This window comes from Protopterus annectens, chromosome 1.part1 (assembly GCF_019279795.1).
Source record: "Protopterus annectens isolate FY-2018-M chromosome 1.part1, PAN1.0, whole genome shotgun sequence".
NCBI classification, from domain to species: Eukaryota; Metazoa; Chordata; order Ceratodontiformes; family Protopteridae; genus Protopterus; species Protopterus annectens.
In genome coordinates, this window is record NC_056726.1 from 718772822 (window position 1) to 718788337 (window position 15516).

The following is a 15516-nucleotide window of genomic DNA, read 5'->3' on the forward strand; positions in this document are numbered from 1 at the left end:
TACTATAACAACTGCACGAGTTCTCACTCTGTCTTGCCAAATCTCAGCTTCTAATACCTTCAACCAATAACAATTAATCTCAAAACTAATACCCATCAGACAATTTCACCTTCAACATTAATAATTCACAACAATGTAAAAAATGTAAAAATACATATATAATAGTCAAACTGTTGTTATTACATTATCTTCTTTGCAGTGTGGCTGTCTATACTTTGGACTAGTGTCAATTTCTGATATTTACTCTATTGTAATTGTATATCACTCTGTATTGTGTGTTCTTGTATCTACTGGTTATATATGTGGAGCTTGTCTTCCCAGGCCTCCAATGAAAATGGGATCACCTAGGTCCAGTGCACCATCCCGGTAAACAAATGCAGTAAATAAATAAATAAAATAAATAAAAAATATGGCTATGGATATTCACAGAGATGGCAGTTAAACACTTAGTGGGAGATTTAGGGTTAATGGTGATAGGGGATGGGTGGGTGGGGACGAGATTAGAAGAGGAATGTAGGCCACGGTTAGGGTGAATATCACCACATAGGAATATGTTTTTAAGATAGTTTGTAGAATGGGAGACTTACATTTTTGGCTAAGGTGATAAAACTTTGTTTTATGGAGATATGGGTTGCTACTAACATGTTTAAATTTATGCAGGAGAAAGTGAGATGGATTAATCAAGTGAGGTGTAATTATGATGTGATATGGTTTATTTGAGTTAATGACAGGGTAGGTGAGAGTGGATGACTGATTGATGGGTAAAATGTTTGACGTATAGCAGATAAGGTAAGATAGTAGTAGGAGGAAAAGAGTACAGATATAGACAAGTATCATATTACAGATACAGGAAGTATGGGGTGATGGAAGACGGAAAAAAGAAGAAGGAAAGCTAGGGATTACTAGGATATGGGTAGTTTGGGAGAACAAATAGGGAAGAGAGGGTGAGTCGAAGAAGAAGAAGAAGTGGTGAAGGGAAGGGTGAAAGATAAGCAGTGTGTGCGTGTGTGTGTGTGTGTGTGTGTGTGTGTGTGTGTGTGTGTGTGTGTGTGTGTGTGTGCGCGCGCTTTGGAGAACAAGGATAGGAGAGTGAGGGAGGGGAGCTAAGAAAGGTAGGGAAAGCAGGTAATTGTGGATTTGGTGTATTGGACAGGATGGGGAGGAGTCTAAAGGGGAGGGATGAAAATAATAGAGTATAAATTTAGAGGTAGTGAGGGGGTTGGGAAATGGGGGTAGGCTAGGGGAGTGCCGTGAGGGCTGAATGGAGTGGGACCCCATCATCATGACTTAAAATGGCAAGAAGAGAGTAAAAAAGCAATGTATGCGGTGAGTATACCTACGGTTTAGCTAGTAAGGAACCTGATTAAGTCTTGTAAAGCTACAGAGGTGGGGAGATAGTAAATATAGAGAAGAAAAAGTAGAAGAAAACTATCCAACATGGAGGAAGGGAACTTAGTCACCATCCTGGGGAGTGTGCACCCTAAGAGATCATTTTAAAGTTAATTTATTAATAGCAGGATAGCAAATATGTTGGGACAAGCATCAGGCTAATGTACCTAAGCTCCATTGAATGTAGTGGTCCTGGGAGGGTTAGAGCAGGAAGTTGACATATTTCAGTCTATACATTTAGTCTTGCTTTGACAACTCAGTATAGTTCAGGTGAATAGTTTAAGCTCTATTGAATGTAGTGGTCCTGGGAGGGTTAGAGCAGGAAGTTGTCGTCTTTTAGTCTACACAGTTAATCTTGCTTTGGCGACTCAGTGTAGTTCAGGTGAACAGGGGGCTTCTGTCTATTATATTCTCATGAGCTGAGCCTGAAAATGGTCTATCTGGATCACTGATCTACCTAAGTTAATAAATAAAATAAAAATAGATAAAAATTTATTTCCAGTGTAAGCAAGACTGTTATCAGTGAAGTAAGGTAGAAGATTGGAAGAGGAGGCATAGGTAATTATTCAGAGGCAAGTTAGCCTTATACTAGTTCCTGAACATTCCAGGGTTAACTGGGGTTCTGGGTATTATCTTTACTTCAAAGGACACTGTTTTGTGCTCTACAGATAACAGAAAGTACATTACAGTAGAGGGTGTGCAGCTCTCTCCCATATTAGTCAGGATCAGATCTAGTATGTTGGTGCCCCTGATCAGCATATTGACAATCTGGTGTAGGGATTCTGTGCCTGCATGTTTGGTGACATATATGATTCCCAGTTAATAGCGGGGTAATTAAAGTCACCCATGGATATGGTATTGGGTTGGATGGTGAGTGTCTCCAGTATGCTCAAATATATGTTATGGGTTTTCTGGGTCATAGAGTGGGACCTATAGCTTGCAAGAAATTGTCATGGGCTTTTGCCTATGGTGATTTAAATGTGGAGAAGTTTGCATTGTCCTGTTTGACCAGCCTTAAGGTGTACTTATTTTTTATGTAAATTGAGATACCTCAACGTTTATCCTCTGCCCATGTAGTAGTTGTTGTAAATGTGTCAATGACTGCACGTGTCATCATTCTGTAAAGTGAAGAGAGATTTGAGGAAGTCGAGTTTCTTGTTTTGATATTGAACAGTAACAACTTTAGATTTTCTTAGTTTTGTTTTTGTTGGAAGGATTATCTGATTGGCATTACTTAAAAAGGCACTATAGAGGTGGACAATGATTTAACTAGCATTTAAAAGCCTATATGGGAGAGATGCAGACCATCCCTGCAAAGTAGCATGGTTGGTTGACTATCAATGTCTATGCTAACAGATGTTGCACCCCCTTAGAATGACACCATTAACTAAGCCAGTTATCAAGGTCACTCATCATCTGTTCATATTATGGCATTGTCATTGGAGAAAGAATGTTGTACAATGCCTGGGACACATATGCAGGGACCTCCAGGTCATTTACACCCACATGGACTATGACTGAGTCATATTGGTACTTGTGGTACAATGATCTGAATGCATGTGTAATTTGGAGAATCCTGGCCTCTGATAAGCAACTGACCATGATTTTCCCCTTACTCAGCTGGTGAGAGGGGCACAAGTATGTCTCACAATGGAGTCTCTAATGATGCAGTGTTGGATTATGTGGTGGCTTGCATTATGATCTTAGAAGTGGAGGCTGCATTAGATGTCTCTATGTGTTGATGTGGGTATTGTTTTGAAAGAGTGCATTTGGGGCTGCTGAGGGCATATGCTGTGTGTGTTTCATCTGTGAGGTCTTTTGGATTTAGGAAGGCTACAGTTAAGAGCCTCAGCATATCTGGGTTCTTGTGGCTGATACTATGCAGTGTGTGCACTACTGACAAACTAAATGACATTATGAATGCCTTTATGTGAGAGCTTCGCCCCCTCTTGTCATCATCGTCAACATCAACCCCATTTCCCATTTTCTACATGTGGCTGGGGTGTTGTGTCGAGTGCTGCCATCTCTTTCAGTTCATTGCCACTTCCAACCTTTTTCAACAGTCATGCCTAACTGTCACAGGTCTTTTCTCACACAATTCGTTCACCTCTTTGCTGAATCCCCTTGTTTGTTCTTGCCTTCCTCCTGTCTATCCCAAATCTTGTTCACTATGTTGTCTTCTGCTCTTCTGCACATGTGCCCAAGCCACTGAAATCTGTTCTCTTTGACCTTCTCTGCAACTGGTGCTACTTTGGTTTCTGCTCTGATGTCCTCATATCTTCATCGGTCCCACAGTGTGCATCCTACCACCCATCTCAGACATTTATCTCCATCACCTCTAACTTCCTCAACTGCTCTGCCTTTAATGCCTAGGTTTCTGTACTGCAGAGTAGTACTGGATATACATCTGTGTTGTACACCTTACTTTTCAGCTTCTTTGGCATTCTACTGTCATACACAACTCCTGAAACTCTGTTCCAGTTGCCTGTGGCCTCTTTGATTCTAGCTTTGGCCTCCTCATTCAGACTTCCATCCTCCTGAACCAGCCCTCCCAGATACAGATATTTGAAGCTATTAACCTATTCCACTATTTTCCCTTCTATTTTAATTCTATGCTTCTTCTGATTTTCTCTGTTTGCTGCCATTACAACTGTCATATTTGGAATCCATTTCATCCCATGTGGCTTCAGTTTTGATTAAATTCTCCTCTCCTTTGTTGAGAGTTTTAGCTCAGATCCTTTAGCTCAGAGTGTGCTTGTAATGCCAAATAGTCTGCATATAGTAATTTCAAAGAGTAAAAAACAACCGCACAACTGAGATGAAGTTTTCACACCAGTATGCAGAAAGCAAAACTGGAATAAAAACTGAGTGACAACAAACACAGCTATGTAAAATATACCAAAAAGCTTTTATTATAACTTAGTAAGCCCTTTCACATTGACCTCAATGCTTTATCAGACTCTAAAAACATACAAACTGACACTCTCTAAATTCCAAATGACAAATCAGAGACTGATTCCAATTATATTATAACAAGCTATCCAATCAACTGTGACAAACTCTAAACAACAAATTAAACAGTATATTAGCTATCAATATGTATTAAAAAATAAAATAACTATAGTTTCTGGTATAGCTTGTGTATATATAAAAACTACTTCTCTACTCATCAGCTAGTTCTAGCAGTACATATGTTAATCTAAGTATGGCATGGATTGACTACAAAAAGGTATTTGATAGTATCCCACATTCATGGATAAAAGAGTGCTTAAAATGTACAAGATACACCCTACACTGATCGACTACATTAGAGTGACCATGAAACAGTGGCAGACCACTTTGCAATTAAGCCATGCTAAAGGACAAATTACTATTCCAGGGATAAAAAATCAAAGGGGGATATTCCAGGGTGACTCTGACTCTGCTGCTATTCTGCCTTGCCCTTAACCCATTAAGCTGTATACTTGACAGCTTAGGCCATGGCTATAATTTGGCTCCTAGAAAACAACAAAGTGTAAAGACTTCTCTTCTTCTTTTTTTTGATGATTTAAAACTGTATAACTCATCATATGTGGACCTGAAAGCACAACTGCAAGTTGTTAAAACTAAACTTTTTCAGATGATATAAGAATGTCATTTGGTCTTGATAAATGTACAAAAGCAACCTTTAAAGCAAGAAAACTGCAATTTCAGGAAAGCATCAGTTTGGGACAATAATGTGATATAAAAGAACTTGAGCAAGAGGGAGTGTATAAATACTTGGGAAATGATGAAGGATCAACAATAAACACGAACAAATGCAAATAAAACTTCGTAAGGAATATTTCAGAAGACTTAAATTAATCCTGAAAACAGCACTGACAACTAGGAACAAAACTCAAGCTATAAACCAATTTGCTCTTCCTGTCCTAACTTACAGTTTTGGAGTGACTGACTGGCCCCAAAACATGTTGGATAGATTAAATAGGAAAACAAGAAGGATGCTTCATGTTCACCAAATGATGTATAAAAATCAGTGCATACCAAGATTATATATTCCCCATTCTGAAGGAGGGATGGGCCTCCTTGAAACTGATTATATGTATAGATCTACAATCATGGGACTCCACACATATCTGCTGGCCTCACAAGACACAAACATAGTGAAAGTTTGGAAACACAAGGAGAATAAGTCTAAGATGACGTCTCTGCTTAATTTAGCAGAAGCATATCAGCGTCAAGCAGGAATGGAAATCAAACCAGAAGTGGATAAAAATCAGGGAGCAACTGAATGTGCCAAAAAACAAAAGAAAGAATATTAGGTGAAGGACCAGATGAGAAGCCAAGAAATGTGGAAAAAGCCTAAATATAGTTGCAAGTATAGAAACTTCTGGAAGAACCTGCAGGAACAAACAGAGGCAAATTCAAACCAAGAGATGAAAGGTTAATATTGGCAGCCCAAGATAGCGGGCTATGTACACACTGATTTACAAAGTCCATTGAACATGTGAGAGAAACAGACAAATGTAAGTTTTGTAAAACCGAATTGGAAACGGTTGCACACCTTGTTGCAGGTTGCGACATACCAATGTCAGAAGGACTGTATACCGAAAGACATAATAATGTGGCAAGACTGTTGCACTGGGGATTCTGCAAACATTATGGTACTGAAGTGGCAGAAAAACACTGGAAACATGAGCCACAAAGCATCATAGAAAATGATGAAGTTTGTATCACATGGGACCACCCATTACCAACAGTCATAAAGATAAATGCTTGAAAACCAGATATAGTGGTTCAAGAAAAGAAGACAAGAGTAGCATTGATCACTGAAATCGCTACACCCGGTGATTACCATGTCTTGCATACAGAGACACACAAAGTTATAAAATATCAGGATCTGCATGTAGAAACTAGAGCAATATTGAAGAAAGATACCCAGACAGTTACAATAGTAGTAGGAGCAACAGGTCTTATAAAAAAGAATCTGCAATCATATTTAGATATGTTACCAGTCCATGCAACTCCGTACGAATTGCAGAAGGAGTTATTACTGGGCACATTGCAGATGCTCCAAACATCACTTTTGTCTGACATCAAAGATCGAAGCAATACTAATTTCATGAACTTTAATCGTACTTTGACTTAGGAATAGGGTCCATTCCCATCATGGTATTAGAAACCCAAAAGACTTGGAGAAATTAAAGAGCAAATACATATATGCTTTGTCATGGTAGAATATACAAGTCCAAAACCATTAAATATAATTCTGTGAGACTCAAAAAAAGGAAGTCAAATCAATTAACTGCCAGGATTACATAATAAAATAACTGAATGAATATTTAATGTCTCGTGTATGCTTATTTAGTTTAGCTCTCTATATAAAAAAAACATATAAAGCTGTAGGTTCGTATCCATTGCATTTAAAATTGGTAGATGTTCAAAATTTAATGCTTACAAGAGGCTATAACCAAAAAGAAAAAAAAAACAGTATAAAACATTACTTCACAGTAAATATCTAAGCAGGTATGGTATTATAATCACAATCTTAATGGGTGAAGCCCATGTATACATGTGAAACTCAAAAGCTATAAGAACACAAGCTAACTAATGTTACTAAAAACATCAACCATCATTCAAGTGATATATGTAGAATTGAGTATGTCTGCTTACAAGCATCAAGTCTGATAACCACAAGAGGGCACCACTCAATCAATAAAATAAAAATGAGAGCACCTTACCTGATAAAAAAATCCAAAGAAATGTACTAATTGAGTTTTTTTTTGGTTTTATCAACTGTCATGGCTTATCTGCTTGAATGTAGGCACCTTGGTCTTCATTACTTATTTTTTATCTTCTCTTATCGGTATGCATTTAGGAACTCTTACAATGTTGTGCTATGCTCAAGAAACTGACTGCACTGTTTTTTTTTTTGGGTGGGGGTGTTGTTTTGACTCACTGTCATTCTTCAACCACCTATTTCCTCTTCTTTCTAAGGTGCTAGAGTCCTGAGTCATTCCTTGAACTCCTGAGCTTTCTCTCCAGTCAACTTCCAGGTCATCAGACTAGTGTCTGTAGATCTTAGAGCCTTCCATAACCACTGCATGCATCTGATTGTGGCAACTACTGGTTTATGCAGTGGGCCAACTGTTTCACAGAGGAGGACTTTGCAATCCCTGATTCTACCCCATTGTTCTTTTCTTAGTAGTAGGAAGTCTACCCGAGTTACATGTTGGCCACTGTGATACTGGCCGGCCAGTAGCTCATTGACCTTGGGCTGCTAGGCTTTACGGTGGGCACACACTGGCCAATAGGGCCACATACACCCCTCCCACCATTAGCATGGGTCCCTGGTGTAGGATGCAGTAGGCCATGTCCTCAACCCACTTCTTACTGGCAAATACCCATGCCCATTTTATGGCAACATTAGTCCACATGACTAAATCACCTAGAACCAATGTTTACATCACTGAGTGGCTAGCCCTGACACTGCACAGTTTGGTATTTGCATTTTCCTTTGCCTCCAGTGACATTGTGTAAATACATAATTCACATATCTTATCCGTTTGTTTGAGAATTAGCTGGTTGTCAGTGAACATTAGACAGTTTCTGCATTGCCTCAGGATGCCTGTATTTACTAAGCCAGCATGGGTGATGGTAGGAAAGTTCATCTCCATGGCAACAGGCCCCTTTTATTGATCAGACAGATGCTGTGAGAATACAGAGTAAAGTCAGGAGTATCCGGTTCGCAACTCTGAGGGCAGTGCTTGTTACTGCCCAAAATAATTGCCCTGGGTGCAACTAGTATTGGTATAATTTCAAGCTTACTTTTAATGGGAAAATGTCGACTCAAGGTCCCTGCATCTATACATGACCCTGCCAAACACATAAGGGAAACTACTGTACCAGCCCAGTAAGATTTATGGATGAACTATTTAGGGAGATGCTCTGAAGTTACAGTAACTAATCAAGCAGTACTTATTGAAAAGATAGAATAAGCTTTGCCAACAATGCTGAATCATTGGGATTCACATAATTGGCTACTACTAGTGCTGGTCTTACCACAGCTTCACACTGCTGGGTGTCAGTGTCCCTTTGCTTCTCTCACCAGAAGCAAAACAGTGGCACTAATTCAAGATGAGAAGCAGGCCATGGGCTCTGGTGATCAGGAGTCTCATCCTAGGTGATGCAAGGGTCTGTAGGCCTGTTGTATCAATTTGCTGGTAGATGCCTTGATTAACAGCCAGACCAATCATGAATGCCCCACACTGACATTCACTGTCTAATCAGAGACAGTCAGGAGTCAATGATCCTCTGCTTGTTCTGGCACCAGGAGCAGAACAATATCATAAATTCCAAACAGGCTCATATGAAGCAGTTATCAGGCTTTCAATTGATCAGCAGTCTCCAGCCAATAATGTCCTTATGCTCCTTCTCACAAGGAGCAAAACAGCAACAGAAACACTAATCCTAAGATGACTACTGAGAAGTGGAATGTGGGCTGTTCAATGATTGGTGATCTTAGATCAAATGTTGAAAGTTTTAAAGTCAAGATGTAAAAAATGTGCTAATATCCTAAAAGCTGAAGTGTGCACTAAGCAGTTAGGAAGATATGAAACAGAGGTAACTCAAGCTTTAGCAGTTTAAGGGAAAAAGCCAGTCATTTTAAAAGAACAAGATGGATTGGATAGAGGGGGTGCAGTCAGTATTCTGGCTCCATGCCAGAGTTTGGGGGAGTGGAAGGGCAAATACATTAAATAGCTTAATGGGAAGTGACTTCATAAAATGATAGTTCTATGGTTACTGACAACAGCCAATGAAATAGAAGAAAGTTATTATGTGATCAAATTAACATAAGGGGCAGGCAACTAGAGAGGCATTGCATTTAAAAATACAAGAACACAGCAATACCAGGGTGGGAAGGTGTGGAAAATATGGATTTAATGTGACTCAGTAGAGAAACGGCTTTGGTTTCTTTTGTAGTTTAAAATATGCAGTAGAAATCAGAATGCAATTAAAACACATTGTAATGAAAATAGTCCACGCTATACAAAATAGAAGAAAGATATAAAGCAACATAAAATACAAGAAAACAATAAAAGGAAAAATAAATTAACCTTTCCCCTCACAGCTGTCTATGACAGTCTGAATGAGCTTTTCCAATAAAGTATTGAAATGTTTTGTTTTACTCCTTAAATATGAGGTTTAGTTCCTAGCTCCTCTCTCAGTTCACAGGTGATTAACCTTTAGTGACCTGTTCTAATTTCTGTGTGACTCACAAGAAACACAGCTTTGATTTGTTTCCTAGTTTAAGCATGAGAGAAAACAGAATGCAATGAAAATATGCCACAATAAACTCCGAAAAAAATAATAAAGCAACACAGAATGCAAGAACGCAATGAAAGGAAAAACAAACTAAACTTCCCTTCACAGCAGTCTATTCTAGAGTCTAAGTGAGCTTTTCCAAAAAAGGAACCTAGCTCAAATTTCTAATTGCCCCAAGCATTGTCTGGTTAAGTGACTTGCTCCAAGTTAGACAATAGGCAATTGAGGGCTGATGGTATTGAACTCTGCACTGTGGGATCTACAACTCACAACCTTAACCACCTGCACTAACTCCCAGCCAGTAACAAAGAGCAATAGTACAGTAGCAGCACAGCTTTTTGCCATATATTGGGAAGGAAATCATAGCAGCCAGCTTCCAAAGCTTATGGAATTTACTAGTGCATGGATATACTGAATATGTGGGAGGCAGAGTGACCTGTAGGAACTCCAGACCTTAAAGAACTGGAGATGAACAACTTCTGCTCTAGGCCTACCTTTTAACATTTATTGAACCTTTTCTGTGTCTGTTTATGTGGTCTATAGAGTCTGAATAATAGTTACACATTTCTGCATTCAGTTGCCCTATTTGTTCTTCCACATGGGCAAGGGACAATGGGCCAATTTACTCCTCAGTGGTGGTGGGAGACAGGTGTTTGGGAGCAGGCCAGTCTGCAGATCTTGCAGACTGTTCTGTCCCCATCCCCCTCAGCAGCTTTCACACTCTACAACTGTTTTTTGAGAGGTGCATGCACACTACTAGACATGTGCAACTAGTTTGCTAAGCAGCACATAGTTGTGCACTGTGGGCATGCTATGCTCTTTGCTGCAGGTGATTTACCTGTATTCCTCTAGGTGTCATCAGTGCAGTAAATCAAGCTGTCTGCCTTCAAGCTAGATGGGTGAACTGGCATTGGCCACTCAGTCCCATCCTCCCCCAATTCCTTCCATTGAGTGTGCCATTAGCTGAACATGGGTCATCTGGAGTAGTCAGCATTTTATCCCTCCATGCCATGGGGCCGAGGTTTGTCCAGAATTTTTTAACACTGGATGTGTCATGGCTTTTCAAAAGATAAAATATGGGAGCTTCAAAGAGAGTTTGGAAGGAGTGCAGTATGAAGGACAAATGTAAGCTGTGTAGTATAGATGAGAAATGCTGTCAAAAAAGTATGTGATCTAATCAGGGTATCATTCCAGATACCCCTGTGTACTGTAAGAAAATTAATGAGACTCAAAGTATCTTGGTTTTCTGAAAAAAATTCTCTCAAGGCACAAGTTTTTCAGTTCCTACTTTACAAGAATTTGTTTAGATAATGTATTCCAGGGAAAAAGTTAGTTTATCTCTGGTTTTGAAGTGATTCCACATGTGATGTCTTAATTGCATTTTGGATTTAAGGGCTTTAAAATGCTTGTTAAATAGTTCACTGCATACCCCTAACTGTGAATGGGATAGTGCCTGGCATGCAGAGGTAAGATAAAATTACAGCTTTACTATCTTTGCAAGTTGTTTGCAATTACTCCATCAAAGATAATATGATAATCTGAGGAAGTGGTAAGTTTGCCTGAGATAAAATGAGTTTAGGGAGTTACAGTGGCATGATAGACAAAGGGAAGTAAGTAGTCTTTTGTGCCAGTGCTGGCAGAAGTTACCTAAGATGACAACCTGAAGCCTGCCACTTTGTTTAGAGGCAATTTTAAAAAAGTTCTAAACTTACTGTGGAAACATGTTTGTATCTAGTTTTGAATGATTGTGTTTATAATTTTTCACTGCAAGCCATCTGGGTCGACATTCTATATAACTATAAAGTCAGATCTGAAAAAGTATTTATGTAGTTTCCTTTGGTGGAGCACTGTTTTGTCCCACAATTATTTTGCAAGTCTCATTCCTGAAAGCTGCTAGTGAATGGCAAAGGCTGAATGGAAAACTACTTCTATTTATTTGATTATTTTGTAAATGTAAAAACATTTTTTGAGCAAGCCCTGTTCATTTTTGATACAGTATTTTCTTGAATGACTAATAATCAGATGAGATGAGTTAATAACAGCCTTAAGGAGGTAAAGGGTGGTTAGGTGAGTTTACCAAAGTGTTGTGCTAGTTTACACCTGTATTTTAGCAGCCAGTGATGATGATAGCTCTCACAGAAAGGGGAGGCTTCTAACAGAGACAGAAAATTTGCAACTTACAATGAAGGTATTAGTAACTGTAAGGTACCCTTTTTTGGTTTCAAGCTCCCACACCATTACACTAAGAAGATCCCCATCTTTGTCTAGTTAGGAACTGCTGTCTCAATGAAGTTTCAAGCAATTTATGGCCTACACTAAAAGTATCAGTTACCGTAAGGTGCACCTTTTGGGTGAAAATCTGTACTTCATCACATTACAAAACTCCCCTCCCACTGGTCATTCAAGGACAGTGACTGGAAGCAGTGAGAAAGGTCTTGTACTTTAAACTGAAGGTATATGCAGCTACAAAAGTGCTCTTTTTCACACAAGAATTCCACTCCATCACAAGAAGAGAACCCTTCCATCGGTGTAACTATGAATTGAGGAAGTGTTAGACTTCAATCACCCGGATATGCTGCCATGCCTGTACTGTCTACAGACTGATAATTGTCTGTTCTTGTAATCTCAATGTATTGTGCACCTTTGTGTTTTCATAGTCGTACATTTTTTCCTCATGTGTTTCACATGCTGGACTCACTTCAGGGCAAACAGTTTTCTTCATTCTAAGCTACAGAGGCCCCCAGCTCTTATTTCAGTCTTCCAATGGGTGTGAGTTTTGTTCCTGGGTTGTAAGTAGAGCTTACTCCTTCAGACAAGACAGGTTCTATTATGACCTGAGGAGGTTAGAGGACTTTTCTTGGATGTTTCTGTGTTTACAACTCCTAAAAGGGAAAACATCCATGCCCCTCTCCAAGGAATGAAGCTGCACTCCCTACAGTGTCAAATAATTCAATGTGCACCCTCTGTGACCATTATTTCTGGTTTCTAGGCAGTAATTACAAGATACAAGGATTTTTCTGCACATGGAGAAGATAGTAGAAATAGTCTTCCATTGACTTTGGCTGTACCACCATATGCTGGCACCTCTGCTTTTGCTGTCAAGTCAGTCTGCATTTTGTCTTTCTGTCTTGTACTCCCCACCTCATACAGTCTTTAGCTATGTGTGATTCTCTAAGTATATGTTGGAGTATATGGCATATGTAATTGAGTAAAATTCTCAGTTATGTGCCAGTGTTACCTTACTGTATCTATGTACTCTGCAGTAATATGTTTGCTGTGTACATTTGAATGTACTGGCATTCATTTATCTTGTACAGTCATTATACGTTCATGTAGTTGCAGTATGTGACTTTTCTTACTTCCAGCCTATAACTGTATCTGAATGCATATTGATGTGAGTTGTTGTTGTGTCTTTCGGCTTTTCCCGGTTAGGGGTCACCACAGCGGAACGCCAGTATATTGATGTGAGTAATATGCTAAAATTACCCATGAAATTATGTATCCTTCATCTTTTTTTGCCACAGTAGTAAGTTAAAAGTTCATTTTTTACTCATACATGTTTATAGTAACAACATTTTGGCTTCATTTAGTTTATTTTCATCTGAGCTTTAAGAGCTTCTAAGATGTTCTGCTATATTTACAGCACTGTGAAATTAATTTTCAATTCATCACCCTTTATAGCAGCTCAGTTCTTATGGCAACAGACTTTAAGACTGATGAGCTCAGTTAATACTATTCCTGTACTTGTATTGTTTCCTGGGCCTTAACTTGTCACCAGTGCTTCTTGACTGCATATGCCACATAGTAATTGGACCCTCCCTTGATTTTTTTTTTTTTTAAGATTGATGTCTTATATTGACTTCCAACACTTTTGCTTTTAAACAGTTACGCAGACTAGTTCATTCTTGTATCTTAGAAGAAACATTTAGATGACTAGCACTGTCATGAAGGTAACCTTCTGAAATGTAACTGTAAGTTTCACCAGGATATTCCAAAAAGACATAAATACTGTGGAGGGAGTTACCAGCTTCTGCGAAAACTCCACTGTGACTGCAAAACTGAGAAGTAACATACCTCTCAACTGTACAGATTTTTACAGAATGTCCAGATCTTTGCCTCTTATATTTGGTCTGTTTTTCCTAAAATTGTGGTTTTCTGCCAAATTAGTGACAAATAATTAAAGACTGAAGTTAGAAAATAATGACAGACATATGAATTTCAGACTTCATACCCTTCAGAAAATCAGTGCTAATCCAAAACCTGTTATTCAATTAACTTTCTAAGTTTGTAAGATCAATATTTAAAAAATGTCCCTATTTCTCGACCTTTGCCCACTTTTATTGATGGCTTTGTCTAAATTTCGTGCTCTAAGAGGTTGAGAGGAGACAACATGGCATGCAGTCCCCCTTAGTTAGATGGCTAATCTCTTAAAGGGAAAACTACAATTTATTACATTACCCTTTTCAATAAGAATATCTTTGTGATAATCTTGCATTACTTTACAGCACACTTATACATATATGTATGTGTATATATATATATATATATATATATATATATATATATATATATATGTGTGTGTGTATATGTATATATATATATATATATATATATATATATATATATGTATATATATATATATATATATATATATATATATATATATATATATATATATATATATATATATATATATATATATATATATATATATATATATATATATATATATATATATATATATATATATATATATATATATATATATATATATATATATATATATATATAAATATATATATATATATATATGGTCTACTTCTTTTGACCTAACTTTCATTTGCCTGACACTCATTTTCCTGACCCCATTTGACTGAAATTTCATTTGCCTGACACTTCATTTGCCCGACACTTCATTTGACCGACAAGTATTATTAGCAAGAAAATGGAATATGCCCCCTTCCCCACTGTAGTGCGACCCTGGAGTTAGAATATATAGTTAGGGGTGTGGGGGGCACAGCCTCCCACAACGGGGGGTTAGGGGGGCAAAGCCCACCACTTCAATTCATATGATATTAACTTTTGATGTAATATTGCTTAGTAAAAGAAAAGTAAGTGGGGGGCTTCACCCCCCACCCCCCCGTTGTGGGGGGCTGTGCCCCCCACACCCCCCTAACTATATATTCTAACTCCAGGGTCGCACCACAGTGGGGAAGGGGGCATATTCCATTTTCTTGCTAATAATACTTGTCGGTCAAATGAAGTGTCAGGCTAATGAAATTTCAGTCATTTGGTCTCAGGCAAATGGGTGTCAGGCAAATGGGAGTTAGGTCAAAAGAAGTAGACCAATTCATTTTTTTGTTTAGGCCCTTAGCACAACATTGCTTACTGTTAACTATTAAGCACTGGTCCAAGCCCCTTCAGTTACATATGTAATTTAGTAAGGCAGTCTCTTCATATGCTTTGGTATCCACCATTTCTCAGGTCATTCTCTCAAAATATATAAGGAAAAAGACTTTGGGGATACCAAGGATGTTTCTTTGTTCAAGTCCTTCACTTAACTTGATTTCGCCCAGTGCAGGTGCAGTGCCTTTGCAGCCCTGTGGTCCAATGCCTACTAGGCTGGAGTTCTCTGGTGCAACCCATCTGGAGGCAACCATGACTCAGGCCCCTACCTTCAGCTGAGTCTGAAGCTGCTGAGTGGGCCACAGCTTCTAATGCCCAGGAACTGGTGACCAAGGGTGAAAGCAGTACAGTCTTGTTATTTTTAGGGAAGATATCCCTGGAAACTGGATTAAGGTTGCAGCCATCTGCCCACAGCAT